The sequence below is a fragment of the Nycticebus coucang genome, chromosome 17, assembly GCF_027406575.1.
Source record: "Nycticebus coucang isolate mNycCou1 chromosome 17, mNycCou1.pri, whole genome shotgun sequence".
In the NCBI taxonomy this organism is placed as follows: Eukaryota; Metazoa; Chordata; class Mammalia; order Primates; family Lorisidae; genus Nycticebus; species Nycticebus coucang.
This window is the reverse complement of record NC_069796.1, coordinates 57,980,681-57,997,558: the sequence shown is the minus strand read 5'-3', so window position 1 is coordinate 57,997,558 and position 16,878 is coordinate 57,980,681.

The window sequence follows — 16,878 nt, the reverse complement described above, 5'->3', positions numbered from 1 at the left end:
CATGTGAATGTCATTGAAGTATTTAATTTCTCCGTCATAAATGAAACTCAGTTTAGCTGGGTACAGGGTCCTGAGTTGAAAGTTATTTTGTTTTAGGAGATTAAAAGTCGATGACCATCCTCTTCTAGCTTGAAAGTTTTCAGCAGAGAGATCTGCAGTTATTCTAATATTCTTGCCCTTGTAGGTGATGGTTATCTTTCGGTCTGGCTGCTTTCAGAATTTTCTCCTTCATATTAACTTTAGTGAAATTGATTATGATGTGTCTGGGGGATGTCTTATTTGGGTTGAGTCGTGCTGGAGTTCTGAAACTGTCTGCTGTCTGAATTTCAGAATCTCTTGGCATGTCTGGAAAGTTCTCCTTCATAATCTCATGGAGAAGAGATTCTGTGCCTTGTGAAGCCACTTTGTCACTTTTGGGGATCCCTATAAGTTGAATATTGGTTTTCTTTGAATTATCCCAGAGCTCTCTGAGAGAGTGATCTGTTTTTGCCCTCCATTTCTCTTCGTCTTTGAGAGTTTGGGAGTATTTGAAAGCTTTGTCTTCAATGTCAGAAATCCTTTCTTCTGCTTGCTCCATTCTGTTACTGAGGGATTCTACTGTGTTTCTCAGATCTTTGAGGGCTGCAACTTCTTGCCTCAATGTGTCAAATTTTTTGGTCATTTTGTCTTTGAATCTGTTGAATTCTTGAGATATCTTTTGGGTTACTGCTTTGAATTCTAATTCAATCTTATTTGCTGTCCAGATTCTGAATTCAATTTCTGACATCTCAGCTATTTGTTTGTGCATGGGATCATGTGCTGTGTCTGCCCCATTGGTCCTTGGGGGAGTTGTTCTACTCTGATTATTCATACTGCCAGAGTTTCTCTGTTGATTTTGCCTCATGATTGTTTTTCACCATTGCCTCTGACTGTCCTTAGAGTTGGGGAGGTGTCTCTCCAAGATTAGACCCCAACGGGATCACTCTATTGTTGCTGGATCTTTGTAGGAAGTGACCCTGTGTAGTTCCTCTGGGGCTGCCCAGCTAGGGAGTTCTTGTTGTGGAAGCAGCTTCAGCGTGTGACACACCCAGATCCAGCGACAGGGCAGGAGGTGGTGCACACTCTTCTGGGAGTGCTTGGCACCCAGTGACTTTGGCACAGAGAGCCCAAGGCTCCAGCAGTCTCTGGCCAGGAGAAGGGCTCTGCACAGATGCAGGGAGGGCTCCAGAGAGCACGCGGTTACCATTGTCCCTGTCCAGACGAGTGGGCCGGTGTGGAGGCAGGGAGGGTACAGTAGGGAGGATGCAGGGTTGCGTGGCTCCTGCAGATCCTGGTCAGGGCATTCAGAGGCCTGGCAGGCATGGGTCGCATGTCTGGGATCGCGGTGCAGCTCTTATGGAGGTCTGGGTGGCACCAAGCCCAGAAGTTTGAGGTTGCTATGAGCTGTGATGCCACGGCACTCTACCCAGGGCAACAGCCTGAGGCTCCAGTGTGCGAAAACCGGTCTCACTCTGCACCTGAGGGTTGAATCTATGAGGCAGCTCAGTCCCTGCTTTTAGGTTGCTTATTCACTAGGTTACTAGCTCCCACCCAATCCTTGCTCTGCGACCCTGAGGGTGGGGCTTGCCAGGGCAGTTCTCTCACAATGGCTCCCTGCGGCCTACAGCAGAATACTATTAGCTCTGTCCAGCTCAGCAGTTCAGTCTGGGGCCCTAGACAATGCCCAAAGTTCTCTGCACTCCTGCTCAAGCTCTCTTCAAGGTAGTTCAACTGAGTGCTAAGTCCAAAAACACCAAAACAGTTCACAGGTAAGGCCTTTCTGGTTTGCAGTCTCACTGCTGCTTGTACTTATGGTTGCCAGCCGGATTAGGTCAATGGAACACACACCTATGCCTTCCCTTTTGAACAACTCTCCCCATAGCCTTTCCATTTGTTTCCCTGTCTACCCTCAATGTTGAGAAGCTGATAACCTTTAGAGAATCTTTGGATATCCCAAATATCTTATATGCTTTTTAAGAACACTGATGGTAAAGGTGATGATTGGTAAATATGCTGGTTCTAGAGAATTTATTTATATGACCATTGTTTACTAAAAATTCAACACTGTGCAAGGCACTGGAGCCCTAACAAGTTCATGATCCTGACTATATCCTGATTCCTATACTTACCTACAAAATAACTTTAAATTTCCCAAATCCTCAAGCATTTTCTTTCCTTTGTTATTTTATTTATTTATTTATTTAGGTATGTATTTATTGGAGAATAAAAAAATACATTGTCCTCGTTAGAGTGTAGTAGAAATTCATTGCTCTTCCACAAAACTGAGACAAACTGTAGAGTAAAAGGAGAAGATAGTCTACTCTTAGCCTTCAAAGTTTTTTCATAATGTAATTTGTGTATTTCTTCCTGTTTTTGAGTCTAAGTCAAAAATTGTCTTCCGTCAGTTGTAATAACTATTTCAGTAAACACTCATTCTTATTCTCTATAATTCAGTGGAGATTTAAAAAATACTATTGAGAGAGGCAATAATCAAATTGTAGTTTTGCAACTACAGGCAAATTGAGCATTCATTCTCTTAACAAATTGTTTATTCCTATTTACCAAGAACAGCAAGCACTTAAGAATGCTGAGCAAGTGGTCCTGAAGACAAAATTGTAGGAGACACAGAATGTCATTTCATGATTCTGCATATTCCTCAGCTTTAAATTCCCAAATGACAATATGAATGCTTTCATATTTTACCAGGATAAATTATTGCAATTCTAATAATAAAAATTGCAATCAGTCTTTTAAATAAATTGTGCTTATAAGAGGTTTTGTGTAAGTAGCTTTATGTGTTCAACAAGCACCCTATTAATCTTTACTATGTGCCAATAATTTTATGTTTATTAAGAAACTAATATATGGGGGGCACCTGTGGCTCAAAGGAGTAGGGCGCCGGCCCCATATGCCAGAGCTGGTGGGTTCAAACCCAGCCTTGGCCAAAAACTGCAAGAAAAAAAAAAAAAAGGAAACTAATATCTCAGCTGGTGCAGTGGATCATGCCTGTAACCCTAGCAACTCTAGGAGGCTCAGGAGGAAGGATCCCTTGAGGTCAGGAGTTTGAGACCAGCCTGAGAAAGAGCAAGGCTCCATCTCTACTAAAAATAGGAAAATTAGCCAGCTATTATGGTGTATGCCTATAATTCCAGCCAGCTACTCATGAGTCTGTGTCAGGAGGACCACTGGAACACAGAATTTAAGGTTTTTGTGAGCTAGGCTGACTTGATGGCACTCTAACCTGGGCAACAAAGTGAGAATAAGTCACCAAAAAAAAGAGAAAAAAAGAGAGAAATTAATATTTCAAAATAGCTTGAGAGTTAGAATTCTTATCATTAAGGAGTATTTTCAGTCAAGAAGCAGATCTTGTATTGGATAGTAAAGTTCACCTAACTCTGAACTCTGAAACAGCAAGAGAAAAAAGAAATTTTTCAAACTAAAGAATCTTTGACACTTGGATAATGTCATGTTGATTTCTAGTGGTGTGAATAAATTTGCATTGGAGGTTAATAACAAGGCTGACAGTGATAAAGTTATTTTCATTTCTATTTCAGAGATGATAACATAGACACAAAAAAGGTAAGTGACTTTCCCACAATAAGCAAAACATCCTACCTATTATACAATGTATGTTCCATAATATTTAACCCTTTCTGTAAAACATCCTTAAATTTCTTAAAATCCTAAATCAAGGAAGGTGCTGTCTATTCTAGCTTGTATGATCTGTACACAATTTTTTTTTTTTACATCTTTTAGAAGAAAGGCTATTGACCAAATTTATGTCTTATAAACCACATTTAATCAAAAGTCCCAATGCTTGGGAAAAATGAATGTGGCCTTTTGATTTGCTCCAGATTTTGGATTAAAGGGGGTTGTGTGATTATCTGTATTTTCTGGTTTGAATTATAACTCATGAAGGATGTCCAAGGTGCACTTAATTTCTACAAATAGCTTCGGTCTTTTTTTTTTTGCTTTGGTTTTCCTAGATAACCAACAACCTTTATTCTACTATCCATACATTGTTATTTCTTCAGCTGATTTGAGACAGACTAGTAACATCAAAACCCACTGGTTTTTATAAAACTGCTAAATGCCATTTCATAAAATTAAAATGTGGCAACTGGGACTAAAATTAACTTAGACATAAATCTCATTAGAGTTCAGTTGTTGATGGTGATGCTGATGGTAGGTTACAACACCACAAGTCTATCTGATCTTTTGCTTGCTTATAAACTTATTTTAAAAAAACAAATATTTTCCCCTATTGTATGGGCATGTCCCTTAATGCTCTGTCCACTTCAGAGCCTAATTGAGGAATAATGGTTTTGCCTTTGACATAGGTCAAGAGCAGAAAATTAATGATGGTAGGCTGCCAATTCTTAAGAGAATTGGCTCTGGGTCTGAGAGATTAGGATTGAATCTGGCTCTAGCATTTACTGGCTGTGTATCCTTGGGCAAGGGTCTCTGCCTCTCTATACCTCAATGTTGCCACCTATAGACTAAGGGTGAAAATTGTACCTATGCAGATTCAATCAAATGATGAGTACAAACATTAGCATAATGCCTATTATATGTGTACTATACGTGAGCAATCAGTAAATAAGAGGTGCTTATGTTCATACAAATTTGTATCTTCTCTTTGTTGACATTTGTTTCAAAGGCCAAGCAGAAGTCAAAGAAGATAAAGCTCATAATTGGATTCCTTAATTATGAGCCACTTTTAATTTAACCTTTATCACATGCATACCTTATCATATATGTTGATTTATTTAGAAAGACATCCCCCGTTGTGATTACTGTTCATTCATGGTCATCCTTGGATGCCCTTGGAAGCAATTGTCAAACAATCCACATCCTGCTGTTTCTGAGGCATCACTAATGACACCTCCATGCTCTCCTTTCTTATAAACATAGCATTCTGGCCCTTGTCATCACAAATTCAGGCTAAATCCAGCCTATTTCCCATGAACCTACCTCATTTGCATCAACTGGTTTCTTAAGAAATAAATGGATCCAAAGTCTTTTCCAGAGAACTGAAAACATGCTCTAGGGGACTTCTAAATCCAAACCACGAGCACCAGAAAACATTCACTGACTTTCCCCAGCAGCCTCATTTTAGAATTCTCCATTGCTACAGCAAGCTAACGTAACTCAGTTTGCTTATATTAAAGCCAGTTTCTTTATTTGAAGAGGGAATTTTCATACTATGTTAATCTTTCATGGAATCCAGTTTCTAGATACTCCTATTACTCTAACCACCCACCCAGAAATATCCACTGATCACTTGATAGGAATAAATTTCTTCAGAGTCAGTCTATTCAATTGGCTCCGAGTTTTCACAATTGTGTGCTATAAATTCTACTTTTAATTCAAGGAGACAAAATTTCTTAATTCCTATAAGCTTTATCAACTTTCTCTGTCTGATATAGTAAGCCAAGTAGAAAGAAACTTTGCACTGACAGTCACTCACTTCCCTTTGCATTCTTCCAAGTAGACAGTTTGTTTTCATATTTATGATTATTTCACTGTTTATAACGGGAACAATAAATCTCAATAGTATGTAGGTGTGGGTGGGTGGATGGGGTTGACGAGGGAGGTATATTAGAATCGCCAATGTGTGAGTGGGTGAGGTAGCTCATGCCTGTAATTCTAGCACTCTGTAAGGCCCAGATAGGAGAATTGCTTAAGCTCATGATTTCAAGAGAATTGGTTGAGCTCAGGATTTCAGGAGAATTGCTTGAGTTGAGGATTCCTATTTTTTAATAGAGACTAGGTCTGAATCCAGTCCCTATTAAAAAATAGGAATCATTAGTCAGGCATTGTGGTGGGAGGCAGGAAGATCACTTGAACCAAGGAATTTAAGATTGCTGTTGCCATGGCACCGTAGCCTGGTCAGACTTCTTTTAAAATAATAACCAACAAGGTGAAAGAAAGACATGTTTCAAGAAACAAATTAGTAACACATGATTGACAAGAAGGTAACCTAAATGGTTCTTTATCATAACATAACACATGGGGAAAACATTTCAAGCAAGTGAGCAGTCCAAATAGTTTCCAATGAAATCATAAGAGTTATTTACTTTTAATTACATATCCTTTAAAACCCCCAAATTTTATTTTCTTCTTTCTCTTTGTAGGTGTTTAAAAATTTATTTACTATAAAATTTCAATTAAATTAAAGCAGAACATTTCTTCTATGTCCCTCAAGATGTGAGTTTTGTAAGTTTGAGAAAGTGCAGAATGAAATCCCATTTCAAAAGCTATTCACTTTACTTCACTGAACGGTTCTTTAAAATACCAACTTCTATTTGAAATTTTCTACCACTAAAAATAGCAATGCACCTCACTAACTACAAAAAATGATATCTTCAATACAAACTAATGAAAGATGTTACAGATATGAGTTTCTCACAACTTGCCTGTCTTCCTCTTCCTTCCAAAATAAAATATTTAAAATTAATTGGAATAAATCGTATAAAATTGAATCTATACATGTAGAATCTCAAAATAGAAATTATTGACATTTTCCACTTTTCCTTTACCAGTCAAAACTTGTAAATACCCATAGGTGGAATCTAGCCACACATAGAACTTTAGAAACCACCTAGTCGAATATCTTTGTTCCTCACGGGAACACCTTCTGGTTGGCTTTTGAATGAATGTCTGAGATCAATGATTTCCAATGACAGGGAGCTCTTTCCTTATAATAGCAACATCTACTTTATGAATGAAAAAAGCAGAGCTGAAATTTTCCTTCTGAGATTTATATGCTAAAATTAAGAATGTTGCAGGAAGAGGTGAGAACAGGGCTGATATCCAGCTTAATGTACTTGAAGAGTGAACTGATTGTCTTCATGTTTTGACTGGTTACATTTCCATGTTTTACCAGGTGGAAAACAAATTTCCAGAGCTCACCTTGGCAAGGTTATCCCTAAAGCTTTCCCCGTTTTTCAATAGATTTGATAGAGGTCATAAGAGATTTTCTCCTACATCATTCCATGTATACTACTGACATATCTAGTCCACCATTCACACCATCCCTTACTAACACTTTCTGATAAGGTACAATTCTGTTGTGTAGATAATTCTAGGCCTATATCTGAAGCTTTCAATTTTTACTTAGGTCAGAAAAAGCTGGTCTATTTATCAGACTCTGTTGGACATAGGAGTGAATTCTTCATAGCATCAGGACATGTTAAGATTTAAAAACATAAACACACAATATCAAAATGGAACAAACTCTAAGGTACTTGCTAGGACTCTGAAGTGTAAATTGAAAACCTGAGGAGCAGCATATCTATAGCCATAAAACTCAGGAAATATACACTCATAAAAGCAGTACTTTGCAAAGCAAATAACAAATGAAACTAGAAAAGCTCCTTCCCTAAACCTTGAATCACCATGACAGCCCTAGTATGTATGAATTCTTAAATACTTAGAAAAATGATACTAGGTTTTAATTGAAGGCAACAAGGTGTATATATTAACTATCTCCTGTATTCCCCCTCCGGTATTTATAAACACCTGTAAAGGGGTTGAAATAGCCCAAGAAATAAAGTATCATAGCCCTACACCTAAGGATTCAAATGCAAAAATCATAGTTTAAATTGGCACTGTGACTACCAACACAAAATGTACATTAATTGCCTTGGTGTATTTGTGAATTGCTCCTCTACATACTTTGATGCAAAATACTTCTTGAATATAGAGCTAAAATTTCAAAGCAGACAAGAATATTAGCTGTTTCCACCATTACTAAGGCTTATGGAGGGCCTCAGCTGTCATTGAATCAACTGAGGTCCAGATGGCAGAAATGGCATTTGCAGCTATGTCACTAAGAGACAGCAGTAAGCACTGAGGCTCTGGCTTCTAATTTTAGCCTGACCTCAATAAAGTATTACACAGTTACGGCCACTTGTCAATGAAGCTTCACCTATTGAATTCACAAGAACTCATTTTAACAGACATGGTGTTCCTAAACATGTGAATGTATTTTGTATTCAATACAAGAAATATGAAAATAGCATCACATCCAGAATACTTTCATGACAAAGTAGGTTTGCATAACTTATATCTGACAAAAATGGAAACTTGGCTTCAATTAAAGAAATGTATATACACACATATATACATATATATTTGTGTAGGCAAGTACATGTAAATTACCAAAGCACTTATTTTTTCCAATTTTACCAAATTGAATAAACACTTCTTAAAATCCTTTTTTTCCTAAAATTTTTGCAACTCTTTTCTCATTTCATTCTTACAACATTTTTATAGAAAAAGCTGAATGGATGTATGTGTTCTTATAAATGATGAATAAACTGAGGTAGAAAAAAAATTAAATCAATTTCACAAGGTTACAAAGTGAGAATCCAGGTCTTCTGACCTACAGCTTTGAAAATCTCATCTATATAGTAGTCTAAAAAATAGAGCAAGAAACTGTGTGGAAACATTTTTATAAGATTAAATTATATTTCTTTCTTATAAATGTCTCATCTCTTTGAAGTAATGACACATTTCTTTTACTAGATAATGACAGGAAAAGACTATGAGTAAGTGAATGGGTGCTTTTACTATTACTATGTACAAAACACTGCTAGGTGTCCTATTGAAAGGAAATGGAAATGGGGCAGTGTTAAGTATAAAGAGAGCATACATTTTTTATTTTTCTGGAAATTTAGGATAAGCATAAAAATCACAAAAATATCCTAATGCACTGTTTATATCAGCATGCACAGGTGTGGAACAGGCACTCAGTCATTCTTTCAGAAACTGAAGATATTTTAAAGATGATTATGGGCAGTTGTACAAACCATGACCAGGAAATAGGATAAGAATGGGATCCAACTTGCAAATATTCTTAAAAAGCCTGTTACTATCTTTGGGTATATAGAATAACTCATTTATTTTTAAATTAATTTATGTATGCTCTGCCTCATTAAAAATTTGAGACAGAGATGGAGCAATATGGTGGATTAGAAATGGTTACTTACTAGCCATTCCTAGCAAGACAGGGGAAGTAGAATTCTGGCCACCTCTTGCTGGAGGAAATTACAGAGGGACATAGCTCTGAGGGCACAGTTAAGCAGTGGTGGATCCCAGGAGCAGAAGAAGAGGTCTGAAGCTGAGGGGAGCTATTACAGAAGACAAGTGCCTGCATATGAGCAGGGCCCAGATTACCAGCCCTCACACGGTCTGTGAACAGGAAAGGGCTATCATACAGCTTTGATTTTGGACTAAATAACTCCAGTGAGCAGTTTAAACCCCTTAAATAAGTGAGGGGACTCAAAAAGCTTTCAGCAGCAGGGACTGAATACAGGGTGGAGTAGATCTCCCATTGTCTTAGCTGCTAACTGGGTGGGAAGGCCAAGCCAGAGGAAGAGTTAGCAGGGTCCTAATGAGTAGCTGCCTCTGGGATATGTGCTGAGCTCAGGCAACTGTGCTTGGGGTGAGCTGAGCGGATCCTGCACCCTTGGGAAGGCCATGTTGTGTCTGGGGTGCCTGGGAAGGAAACTGGTAAGAGTGCTAGCACTCCAATCACATGGGGTCTGAATGCTAATGAAGAGACCAGCCCTGATTGAGGGCAAATAAGTTAGGAAGCTAGGACCCAATCTCCTCTAGAAAGTGGCTTCCAGCTTTCATTCTATATATAGAAAAAATAGCCTGTGTTCTTCCCTTAACACCACAGCATCACCTGGTGTCCAGGCAAAGTATTGCAATATATTTATATACATTTACATATATGTTTCTTCCATTTTTGCTCCTTTTCCTAAGTTTTTTCTACTATTTTTTTTCTTTTTTCTTGTTGGTATGCTTGTTGTTGTTATGGTTTCATTTTTTTTGGTCTGGTTTTATTTTTATTTTTTAGTTTTTGCGTTATTCAATAGCAAGGGCTCCTACATTTTTGTTATGGTTTTTCAGTCTCTTTTATTCTTTCCTCCTTTTTTGTTTCTCTCCTTTTTTCACTCTTTTGGTAGAGACTTTCCTACTTTTATCATCATTCCCACAAAAATTTCTCATGTAAAGCTATGATATTGTCTTTTTTTCATCTTTTATAATTGTATTTTTAATTTTTTTTTACCTATTTATAGTTTTTAAATTACTTTTCTGAGTGTTATGGGGTCATGGCATTGGTCTGGCTCAAGGAGGTCATGAACTCACAGTCTAGAATTTCTTTCTAGCTTTGGACTTTAGAAAGATGGTATTGGTAAGTTCCCACCATGACATAGTACTGTTTTGTTTTTGTTTTTGTTTTGTTTTCATCTTTCTTTTCTTTTTCTTTCATACTTGCTGAAGGTGGCATCTTGCTTTTGCCCAAACTGATTAGGTGCTCTTGACCTCAAGGGACCCACCAAGCCTAATCCCTCAAAAGGCCTAGATTTGTACTTGTGGTCATAACACCACCATTTCTCCTGCCTCTTCCTTTTTCTATTTGTGTTCTTCTAGTCTTCTTCTCTTCAATTTGTTTCTTTTTACCCCTCTTTCTTTTTTCTTTCTTTCTTTCTTTTTTTTTTTTTGGCCTTATACAAAAAGGTCACTTACACACCTAAGGTCTGAGACAAGGTAATTTAAAGAGAAGGAAAAAGTAGGGGAAGGTAGTGTATAAGAAGAAACCACACATGTGGAGGAACCAACAGAAAAATTCTGGCAACATGAAAAATCAAAACAGAACAACCCTCCCTCCCCCCCACCAAGAGACCATGAGGGAGCTACCACAGAGGATTCCATCTATAATTAATGAAGGAAAATGTCAGAAAGGGAATTTAAAACATGGATAGTGAAGGCAATAAAGGGAATTGATGAGAAAGTAGAAAAACAGAACAAAAAATGGATGAAAGATATGAAGAATTTAGAAAGGCTATGACAGAGATTAAGACACTGAAGGAGCTAATCAGAGAACTTAAAGATGCAGTAGAAAGTATTAATGACAGATTAGCCTGTGGAGAAGAAAGAATATCAAAGCTAGAAGATAAAGCTCTTGAGCTAACACAGGTAGTTAAAGAGGCAGAAAAGAAGAGATGCAAAGCATAGTATTTGCTCAGAATTATGGACCTTCATGAAGCATTCAAATATATGAACTATAGGTATCCCTGAAGAGGAAGAGCAATGTCCCAAAAGAATGGAAGCCTTACTGCAAGATATCATAAATGAAAATTTCCAAAGTTTCATTAAAGATTCAAAAACACTCCTTTTAGAGGGATATTGAACCATGAGTCATCGCACTACAAATAGAGCATCTCCAAGACACATTGCAGTGAATCTGTCCAAAGCAAAGGTGAAAGAGAAAATTCTGCAAGTAGCCAGGAAGAAGCACCAAATGACCTACAGGAACAGATCCATCAGGATGACAGCAAACTTTCCGGATGAAACTTTTCATGGCAGAAGAGAATCGTCATCTACCTCTGACCTTCTTAAACAAAATAATTTTCAGGCCAGAATTCTATATCCTGCTCAACTAAGCTTTAAAATAGATGGAGAAATCAAACCTTTTATGATATTCAAACATTCAGGAAATTTGCCACAAGAGCAGCTTTACAGGAAGTACTTAGACCTATTCTCCACACTGACCATCACAATGAATCACCAGCGAAGTAAACACCCAGAAACTAAAGAAACAGCTTTTCAGGAAATACTTACATCTATTCTCCACACTGACCATCACAATGAACCAACAGCAATGTAAACACCCAGAACCCAGCTTCCACAACAGCACAAAGGACAAAACTAAGCCAGGAATTTTCACAAAATAAGATGAATAAAACTAGCCACACTGATCAATTCTCTCAATAAATGTTAATAGCTTGAATTCTCCTTTGAAGAGGCACAGGCTCACCAATTGGATTAAAAAGCACCAGCTATTGGGTGGTGCCTGTGGCTCAAGGAATAGGGCATATATATCAGGGGTGGTGGGTTCGAGGCTGGCTCTGGCCAAAACTGCAAACAAACAAACAAAAGAAAACCCACCAGCTATCCATATGTTGTCTCCAGAAAATACACATAAACTTGAAGGTTAAAACAAGACTCAGGGAAAAGAAATAGAAAACAATATTTCATGCAAATGGAAATCAGAAGAAAGAAGAGGTTGTAATTTTATCTTCAGATACAAACGGATTTAAAACAATGTTAAGAAAAAGATGGCCATTTCATTCCAGTTAAGGAAACAATACAAGAGGACAACTCTAAATATTTATGCATCCAACTTACATGCACCCAGATTTATGAACCAGACTTTGTTCTGAGCAATATGATATTCCACAACACCAAAAAAGCTGGGGATTTTAACACACTTCTACCAGAACTGGACAGATCCTCTAAACAGAAACTAAACAAAGATACAAGGAACATAAACATGACCCTAGAACAAATGGGTTTATATACATACACAGAATACACCACCCCCATGCTAAGGAATATACATTCTTCTCGTCAGCCTAAGGAACATAGTCCAAAATAGATCATATCCTAGGATACAAATCAAATATCAACAAAATTAAAATAATTAAAATTATAACTAGTATCTTCTCAGAGCACAAGGCAATAAATGTGGAACTAAACTCCAACAAAAATTATCACCCCCACACAAAGGCACAGAAATTAAACAACCTTATGCTGAATGACAGTTGAGTCAAGGAAGAGACAAAGGAGGAAACTGTTAAATTCCTTGAACATAATAACAATGAAGCTACAAGTTACCAAGACCTGTGGGATACTGTAAGACCATCCTAATAGGAAATGTATTGTATTAGATGCCTAAATCCGAAAAACAGAAAGAGATCACATCAATAACCTAATGAACCATCCATCTTAATGAAATGGAAATGGAAGACCAATCTAATCCCAAATCAGCAAAAGAAAAGAAATAGCCAAAATTAAACCAGAAATAAATGAAATTGAAAAGAAACATTCAAAATATTAATGAAACAAAAAAGTTGGTTCTTTGAAAAGCTAAACAAAATTGATAAACCTTTCACCAGATTAACTAGAAACAGAAAAGTAAAATTTCTAATAGTCTCAAACAGTTACCACAATGATATGAGATTATCTCTGATTACTACAAGAAACAATGCTCAGAAATTTGACAATATGGAAAATATCAACCAGTATCTGGAATCACACCTTCTGCCTAGACTTAATGAAGAAGATATAGATCTCTTGAACAAACCAATATCAAGCACTGATATTGAACAAACAGTAAAAAATTTTCCAACATATTGTCAAGACTAATATGAACCCAGTAGCTAATCTAATACACATCACATAGGAATAAAACTCAATTCAATTCAAGTAGAAGGGAGAGAAATGGGGAAGGGGGAAGAAGAGGGGTATGGGTGAGCTCCCATTTAATGGGCACAATGGAGGAATATACAGTACATCTTTTGGGTATGGGACACAACTACAAGATGGAACTTACCAAACAAATTCAAATATTGTGATCTGGTTATTTGTACCCTCACATTAACCTGAAATGAAAAAAAAAAAAAAATCATTGAAGCCAGTTAAGCTAGTAGAGTTCAAAATTTAAAGCCTCTCTGGATCAAAGTATTCTCAGCCCTTCACCTAAGCAAAAAGATGAACAAAAACTGATTTTTGTGCAAAAATAAAACAATTTAATGTTAGAGATAGTAAAATATGCTGAAATGTTATCCTACACCAATTCTTTGTACTTGACATTCAAAGCTAAAAGAAAAAAACCAAAATGTATGATTTTATGATTAGCTTAGAAAATCTATTTCTAGAATTAATCCTTGCTGATTTATAAAGGCAAAACATTATATTTCTTAGAAATATTAAGATTTGATTTTGAGATAATCTCTAAAACCAAAATATGTCTCACTGCAATATTAAAAATCAAACCAATTGTTTTTATAATTGAATAAATTAAATCTGACATCAAGACACTTAGCTTAAGTATATTTATAGTAGCATGCCACTTTCAGAGAGACCAATGTTTAAAGAGCCAAGCACACTGTTTTGGATTTTATCAAAATATTTTCACCTCATCCCTATGATAAAATGTTTTTAAGGACCTTAGATTACAATAGCAGAATAAATAACAGAATACAAATGACCAAATGTTCTCTACTTTCTTTTGAACAACAGTCATGTTAAAGTGCAGAGGTGCTGTGCATGATGTTAGAGACTCACAGGTGGCACCATAAGAGGGAGCTGGGAATAAAATAAGTATTACCACGGTTCTGTAAAGATGTTTGCATAAACAAACTAATATTTCAGATTAAGACATTCTTATTTATTTTATTGATAAATGAAAATTGTATAATTCATTGTGTGCATGTTTTGAACACTGGGGAACTGCTAAATTGAGTAAATTATAACGTGAAATTACCACACATGCTTTTGTTTGTTTGTTTTGTAGTAAGAACACTTAAAAATCTATTCATAGTAATTTTCAAGAACATAAGACCTTGTAATAAAACATAGTGACTATGTTTTGCAATAGATCTCTTGAACTTAATTCTCCTAATTGAAATTTTGTATCCATTTGCCATCATGTCCTTAACCTCTCTCACTCCTAGCTGTTGGTAACCACCATTCTAACCTCTGTTTCCATGAGTTCAACAATTTTAGATTTTGTGAGATCATGTGGCATTTGTCTACAGTGCCTGGTAAATTTCACTTAACACAGTGTTCTCCAGATTTATCCATATTGTTGTAAATGATAGATATATTTCTTTTTAAAGAACAAATAGTATTTTATTGCGTATACATGCCATTTTTAATCCATTTATACATTGATGGACACTAAGGTTGACTCTGTATCTTGGCTATTATAAATAATGCTACAATGAACATGGGAATGCAGATATCTCTTTGACATATTAATTTAATTTCCTTTGGATATACACCAAGTAGTGGAATTGCTATATCATATGCTAGTTCATTTTTTTAATTTTGGAGGAACCTCCATAGTGTTTTCTATAAACATATTCTAATTTGCATTCCAACCAGTAGTGTGCGTAGGTTCTCTTTTCTCCATATCCTTGCCTTTTTGGTAATAACCATTCTATCTGGGATGAGGTGACACTTCATTCTGGTTTTAATTTGCATTTTTTTATAAAGATGGGAACTATTTTCCATATACCTGTATGTCTTATTTTGAGAAATATCCATCCAGTTTCTTTGATCATTTTTTTAATCGGGTTGTTTCCTTGCTACTAAGTTTTTTGATTCCCTTATATATTTTAGATATTAATCTCTCATGCTAAGATTCAGATTTTGAAGCATGTCAGGTTTTAGATTTTTATATATTGCATACTCAGCCTATACTAACTAGTTTTATAGTTTCAGGTCTTATATTCATTTAAATCTAAGATTTACTTTGAGTTGATTTTAGTATGAAGTGTGAGATGAGGGTCCATTTCCACTCTTCTGCATGTAAATACAGTTTTCCCAACACTATTTATTGAAGAAAATATTCCTTTCCCCATTGTGTGTTCTTGACACTTTTTTAAAAAATGAATTCACTATAAATGTATGGATTTGTTTCTGGAATCTTATTCTGCTCTGTTAGTGCACGTGTCTATTTTTACACCAGTAATGCCCTGTTTTATTCACAATAGCTTTGTAAGTTTCAGTCAGATAATGTGCTGTCTTTGACTTGGTTCTTTTTCTCTAGAGTGCTTTAATTTAGGATCTCGTGGGGTTTCATATGACTTTTAGGATTAGGTTTTCTATTTCCATGGAAGGTGTCATTGGAATTTTGATAGAGGATGCACTGAATCTACAGATCACTTTTAATAATATATGGACATTTTAACAATATTAACAGAATATTTTAAAATATCAATTCTTACAATCCAGGAGCAAGGAATATTTTTCCAATTACTTTTGTCTTTAATTTCTTTCATCAATGTTTTATTGTTTTCAAGTCTTTTATTAACCTGCTTAAATTTATTATGAAGTAGTTTTTGTAGCTATGTTCAGTGAAATTGTTTTCTTGATTTTTTTTCAGATAGTTTGTTGATAGTGAATAAAAATGCTACCATTTTTTGTATGCTGTTTTGGCACCCTGCAACTTCTATAAATTTATTCATTTTAATAGGTTTTTGTGTGTGTGTGTGAAATCTTTGGGATATTCTGTATATAAGTTCATGACATTTGGAAACGGGGACAATTTCACTATTTCACTTCTTTGTTTCCAATTGGATGACTTTTCTTCCTTTCTCTTTCCTAGCTGCTTTAGCTAGGACTTCCAGTGTTAGGTTGACTAGAAGTCCGGTGAAGGCTATGTTAACCAGTTTGTTGTAAGTATTTCAAATTGTATACAAAACCAGCACATTGTACCCCATAATTGCATTAAAATACACAGTTATGATTAAAAAAAAAAAAGAAATGGTAAAAGTGAAAAAGTGAGCATTCTTGTTTTGGTTCATGATATCAGAGGAAAAGCTTTTTTTTTTCCAGTTTTTGGCTGGGACTGGGTTTGAACCCACCAGCTCCAGCATATAGGGTCAGCACCCTACCCCTCTGAGCCACAGGCACTGCCTAGAGGAAAAGCTTTTAACAGTATACTGCTGAGTATGCCAGCTGTGGGTTTGTAATATATGCGTTTTATTGTGTTAAGATACATACTTTTTATATCCCATTTTTTGAGAATTTTCAAAATCATAAAAATATATTCAATTTGGTCTAAACCTTTTTATGCTTATATTGAGATGATCATATGTTTTTTGTCCTTCATTTTGTTAATGTGGTATACCACATTTATTAGTTTGTATATGTTGAATCATCCTTGTATTTCAGGGAAAAATCCCTGGAATCCTTTTAATGTGCCAATGAATTCAGTTTACTAGCTTTTTTTTTTTTTTTTAGGATTTTTGCATCAGTGGTCACCTAGGA